Here is a 6,746-nt window from a genome sequence, read left to right on the forward strand (position 1 = left end):
TGGAATTACAGTCTATTTAGAACCTATAAATCATGAAAAAAAATTAAGGCCACTTATATGGCCTTAATTCTGTAGATAACATTTCCTACAATTGAACTGTAAGCCTTATACCTTTATTTAAAGTTATTTTCTTCCACTTTATACAAAAAAGAAAATTTTTTACTTAACACAAATCTTATTATGGTGACTTGCCCCACCTGTAAAATTGTCATGGGTACCAAGCAAAAGGAAGAATGTGACAGAGACTACAGTGTTACTCAAATATTCTGTTTGCTTTCCCACATTTCTCAGCTCCCATGAAGTGAGGCAAAAATACTAACTCTGCCTAATAGGCTTTAGTGAGGAAGTATTATGCTCCACTTTCATTCTAAAGCATAAATGAACAGAATGTCATTCTCTATCTATATCTTCTTCTGCTATATCAACCACATTACTGACATTCCAAATGCTGCGGTCTTCATCATTGTGGGTCCCTTAGTGACTATGTTACTATGGAGTAGAACAAACATTCCTCATCTCACACATACACACATCAACATTTATCTAACAAACAGTAGAAGCAGAAAACAAAAATTGAATTAATCCACTGAGATCTGAGGTTGTTTGTTCACAAAGTATAATCTTGTAATTATAATATATTTTCCAAGACTATATTAGTGTAATACTATAAATTACTATATATTGATTGCTAGTTCAAAACAAAACTCGAGATGTTTTTCAGGTCTGCTCCACACTGAATATTAACTAGGTTGTTTCACAATTTTATGGCTGTTTTTGGATATGAGATAATGGCAATATCAGCAAATACTTTGGAATTATTGTTTTCTTTATTTTACTATTAAATGACTTTCTTCAGGAATAATTTTTTTACTAGTTATCATAAAGTGTTATAAGTCATTCAGCATTCCCATGGATGATGGTTGTGGAAAAAGGGCATCATGGGTAGAAAAAATAATTCAAATTCATATCAAGAGAAAAAGCATTTGCCATATTGATACCATCATACCATATCTGGGGGTCGTATAAATTTATTCTAATGTGGAAACCACAATTAAAACTGCAAGTTTAATTGGAGTCACTACCTAATTCAATTGATGAGACTCTGTTGCCATTTCTAAGACACCCTTTTTACTGATGACTTTGATCTTTAGCTCAGAGTCTCTTCTTACCACAAGTGGCATTGATTCATTATCCTGAGACATTCCTATAACCATCACTCTTTGAACATGTGTATATTCTCAACTTCAATAACCAACATCACCATTCTGTTTCAGCCACAAATCAGCATCATTCAATAATGTCAAACAATAATTATTGACACAATAACTTTACTTTCGTGTTATTCCATAAGCATATTATTTTATATTAATTAGTCTCCAGCCCCAAAACTACACAGCCTACTTTTCCATTATGTGTAAGGCCCGATTTATTACTTTTCTTCCTATCCAGTTACAACTTCAAAAAGTAAAACTTCAACCAGTTTCTTTTAAATTTCTTCATCTCTTTTGCACCAGTAAATAAAATAAAACAAAAAAACTCATCCATGGGATAATATAATTATTTGATTTATAGCCTTCTATATCTGGGCTCTGAGGCATTATTAAAGAAAATAACGAAACAAGCAAATGTGTCTGTGTATTTAATGCAACTTAGAAATTATTTGTAATACCTACTTATTTATTTCTTTCTTTATTAAACCTACTGGGGTGACATTGGGTACTACGATTAATGACTTCCAAGTCATTGTTTTCTCCAGTTCTGCTAGAGATTATTTTAAACTGTTTCGGTTCTCAAACTTCGGAAAATAAAATCGGGACTCTTAGCGATTTTACATTCTTTTCACTTATATACAACTTGATTCAAACACCTTTACGTTTTCCCCACCATAGAGGTTTTTATCCACAATAATAAATTCTTTTGAAAGGCAAAAGTATCTGAACTCTTGCTGAGAGGCACTAATGAGAGCTAACTGTAACTCTCAGATCTTATTTAAGACAGTTTGATTGATAGTTTCTCCTTTGCACTTCACTAGCAACATAAAACAAATTAAGTATAATTGTGACCTGAAGGTATTTCCTGTAAGGATTTGCAAAAGGTACACATGTTGTTGACTGCAGTATGTGCAGTCTTTGGTGGCAGTAATATATTTCTTATTGTGTCTGGCTAAATAAGCAAACATTATTTTTTTCCATAAGACAGAAGAAAATTTACTGGTTTTGATGAATGTAAGGCTTCTGAACTATAAATGGAAATTTTATTGTTTCCGAGAACACTAGCTTAGTAAAATATTTGTGCTGAAAAGACAACCCAGTCTTTAGAAGCAAATAATTTGGATAAGAATACCGGTTCCATTTAAATTACTTTGGATGAGTTCACTTCTTAAACTTCAGTACAGTCATCTTTTTAAAAGGAATTAATTACACCCTCCTTCATAGGACTGTCCTTAAGAATTACACTTGCAAAGCCCGTTGTACACAGTTATATGTCTCTATTTTCTGTTTGTTTGTTCTTTTTCAAGTGCAGGTAAAGGTTTAAGTAGCAAAGTCAAAGTTAAATAATTAGAACATGGTAGTTTGGGCCAAGATCTTAATTGCAGATCTGACCACCTAAAAGATATGCTCTCAAGAAAATCACAGCAGATTCAACAGCACTCCTTACTACACTCCCATCTTCTCTCAGCTGGGTGGAAAGAAATATTCCACAGTTAGAGGCCAATCTTTAACCTCAAGATGATATTAGACAGATGGTCAACAGTGCTAAAATAGCATTTATTCTGTGCTAATTCAGATTGAAGCAAGAAGTCTATTATAGAAAATTTATAAACTGTGGCAAAGCATAAGTATGATTATTTAAATTATTTATAAACACATCATCCAGTAATAATAACTAATATTTATATTTTTAAATGACATTTTAAAATGTATAGTAATTGGGTATTCATCTAAAGAGTAGTAACAGCTCCATGACATTTAAATGTACCACAATTTATTAAAATTAGTCCAGGTTTTTTTTATTATTTGTGACACTAATAAGTAACAAAATGATTTTTGATGATCTTTAACAATTTATCCTAGGCACAAAATTACTGGGTCAAAAGTTTGAATATTTTTTACACCTTTCGTTTTGCATTGACAAATCACATTTTGATGTAACAAAAAAAAAATTGTGTGTGCTCGCGCGCGCGTGTGCTGGCACATGCGCATGCGCAATCATGTGTTTGTGAAGCACTGGAGAGAAAGATTTTCAGAAAAATTACCAGGGCGGAGCGCGGAGCAGAGCACGCATGCGCCACCGTGCCAGCACTGTCCCTGATCCGTGATCATGCGCGAAGGGGTGGGGGGGCTAAGAGGGGGCTAAGGGGGGGCCCTAGGCTCCCCGCCCCAGGCTCCGCTCTGCTGGCTCGCTCCGGCGGCCATGTCTGCCACCATCCAGCGGGCGTTTGAGGAGCTGGATGCTCAAAATCGTTGGTAGCAGCCGTGCTTGACGATTACAGTCGTGTTAAACTGCAAAATGCTTAAAATGATTACATTAATGCCAGCTTAGCTGACATAGAAGAGGCACAAAAGAGTTAGATCTTAACACAGGGTCCACATCCTAACACGGGCTGTTATTTCTGGCTCATGGTTTGGCAGCAAACGATGAAAGCAGTTGTCATGGTAAACCGAGCTGTGGAGAAAGAATCAGGTGTCAGTTAAATGTGCACAGCGCTGGCCAACCACCGACAACGGAAGGATGCTGTTTAAAGAAACAGGATCCGATGTGAAGTTTTGGTCAGAAGATGTGAAGTCATATTATACAGTAGTCTACTGCAATTAGAAAATATCAATAGTGCTGAAATAAAAATATCTCACTTTAAGTACACCACCTCGCCAGATCTTGGAGTCCCTGAATCACCAGCTTCATTTCTCAATTTCTTAATTAAGGTGTGGGAGTCTGCTTCCTTGAACCCTGAACACGGGCCTGCAGTAATCCACTGTGGTGTAGGCACTGGGCCGCGAGGTCCTTTTTCTCTTAGTACATACTTGTCCTGCTCTGAAGGAAAAAGGAGATGTGATTAACATTAAAAAAACTGTTAATGAATGTGAGAAAATATTGAATGGGACTTATTAAGATACCAAATCAACTCAGATTTTCATATATGACTATAATAGAAGGAGGTTTATAAAGGGAGATTTAAATACACAGAAACAGTGAAAAGAACTTTCTAAAGAAGACTTATTTCCTGCTTTTGATCACTCACAAACCAAAATAATGACTGAAAGATATAATGGGAATAGGATAAGGATAAGGCTAGAAGAATAAAAGCTGACAGGTGACAGATATACAGGACTAGCCTCCAAAATGCAAGATACCATGGAGGAGAACAGTGAGAGTGTTCTACAGACACGAATTCAAGACAGAAAAGCTAACAGGGCTCAGAAGGTGCAGCCGATGAAACACAGGCTGAGACTGAATGAAAATGAAAAAGGTGGTTGTAATGACAACCTGTTCTCACTAAGATGGGGTTTGTGGCAGTCACATTGGTTGGTGCTTTCATTGGCTAGACGCTGCTTTCTCAGCAGAATGTCCTAGAAACAAAAAAATTTTGCCCAGTAAGCTTCTGCACTAACACCCTAACAGCAGACAGCGTTCATGTTAGTCACAAGAGTTTTTCTATTAGCAAACTCCATGTGCCCCCCAAATGGAGCAGAATAGACACTGACCAGATAAATGATGTATTCATTTCTCAGCCTAACATCTCAGGGTGCTGCCCCTAAATTGTAAACAGTGATCTAAAATAAAGACTTTAATGCTTGTTAAAAACTGGCACATTTTGCAACTATATTCATACATGTTAAGTGTAATATATTCAACTGACCAGCTGGAGAACTATCCTTTATCATAAGGATTTGTTTTTGAGACTATCTGGATTTTAACCTATACTTTATACAAGCAATAAATATCATGGTTTTAGCTACATTACTGAAAAGAAATTGACCTTTAAATAATGCATGCAATGTATGACATACTATTGACTAAAGCATCAATAATTTACATTCTTAACCATTTCAGAGTAAATATATTTATAAGTACCTATTTAATCTTAATTTTGTACTTCTTTTTAAAAAAGCTTGATTTAAAAAGTCTATTAGCATAAAAAATTTTAAGGAAAACAAAAGTAAGAGAATAGGGATCCTAAAACTTTAAGGAATATGTTGAAATGTAGTGAACCATAGGAGAGACTGGGGGGACCCTGAAGAGATATCCCAGACTGCTTAGAGGCAGCCTACTTGGTTCGAGAACAGAATCACAAACCATGTCACAATAAAGTAGCCGTACTTAATAGCTATTGTTACATTCATTAGTTGTTTTATGTTGAAAAATTTCCCCTACATTTTTTCTATAGACAAATATATAACCTCTTCCTACTACTTTTTATTATTTGATAAAAAATAAAATGTGCATAGTAGACAGAACCAATGATCTGTTTGATAAAAGCCAGGACTTTATCAAAAGCATATCTAACGTGAAGCAAGGTACTCTGTGCACTGATGCTGGTATTCAGAAACATGGCGCATCCTACTTTGCTCTCAGTGATTCGGAGTTTGTGAATTTTCAAATAGCACTTCTTCTGGGAAACTCTCTTATTTTCTAGTAAAAGAATCCATCCTTTATGCATTTAGAGCACGATTTTCATTCTCTGAGTGCTACTTTTACCATCTTATTCTTTTTCTTGATATGTTTCTCCCTCAAATTTATTTTATAGTGAACAATTATTGAGATCTTCCCACAGGTGAGACGATGGTTCTTCTGCATATAAACTATTTTGTTATCATATCAGCATCAAGTTCAGTGCTCAGCACATTTTTTAAAAATGTTCAGAATTACGTAAATGAATACATAAAAGGATAATACAATGATACAATGATAAGATTTTCAAGTGCACAGTGTTATTTAAGTAGTGGGTAACCCAAACTTGAGCAAAGTGTTCTGCAGCTTCACAAGTGTGGCTGAACACAAAGTGAATCCTAGTGAGCTATACAAGTATAATCACGTAGCATCTGTCATTATATATTTCATAATGTGAACGAGATGGGGATGCATCATTGGATTTGGAAAATTCCTACCATATGATCATATCATTGAATTTGAAGAATGCTGTGAGTAGCTTACTAAAGTTGTGAGTTTGAAGAGGTATTTTTAAATATTATTATTCCAGGGAATGCTGACAATGTGTTGGACTTTACACATAAACCTCAAGAAACAGGGTCTCCATCCAGCCTGTCTGTTTGTAGAGGATGTCATACTCTGTTTTGATAGGAAATTCCTACTTCGAGAGGATCATGTCTGATGGCACCTGCTGCCAGGGCAGGTGAAATTGTATTTGTGATACTAGAAGTAAATGCTGCTTTGGTTGTATTCGAGTTACCAATATTAATTCTATTTTGTGACAATTGATAGCTTTACCAACTGGGTGAATCAGTGTGTTTATTATTGCATGGAGCTACTGGCTTCAGAAGTAGCAAAGTAGGGAGAAATATAGCAGAGGTTTTTTATTTTGCTCACAATCAGGAGGTTGGCAATAATATGGACATAAAGTTAAGAAACAAGGGTTCTAGTCATTTACAAATATTTTTGTACGTTAGTGATTAAACTAAAACTTATACTCTTATCTGTAAGATAAGAATATTCTTATCTGAATATTCTGTTGCATTTCTAAAATGCTATTTTTATGTTTAGAAGCAGCGAGCAGCAGACTGTCCAGC

General features: G+C 35.2%; 1 pseudogene; it reads left to right on the plus strand.

Moving 5' to 3' along the window:
* Nucleotides 1-3,414: 3,414 nt before the first annotated feature.
* Nucleotides 3,415-4,544, plus strand: LOC136389558 (tyrosine-protein phosphatase non-receptor type 2 pseudogene; annotated as a pseudogene).
* Nucleotides 4,545-6,746: the final 2,202 nt, after the last annotated feature.

This window comes from Saccopteryx leptura, chromosome 1, assembly GCF_036850995.1.
Source record: "Saccopteryx leptura isolate mSacLep1 chromosome 1, mSacLep1_pri_phased_curated, whole genome shotgun sequence".
Taxonomy (NCBI): domain Eukaryota; kingdom Metazoa; phylum Chordata; class Mammalia; order Chiroptera; family Emballonuridae; genus Saccopteryx; species Saccopteryx leptura.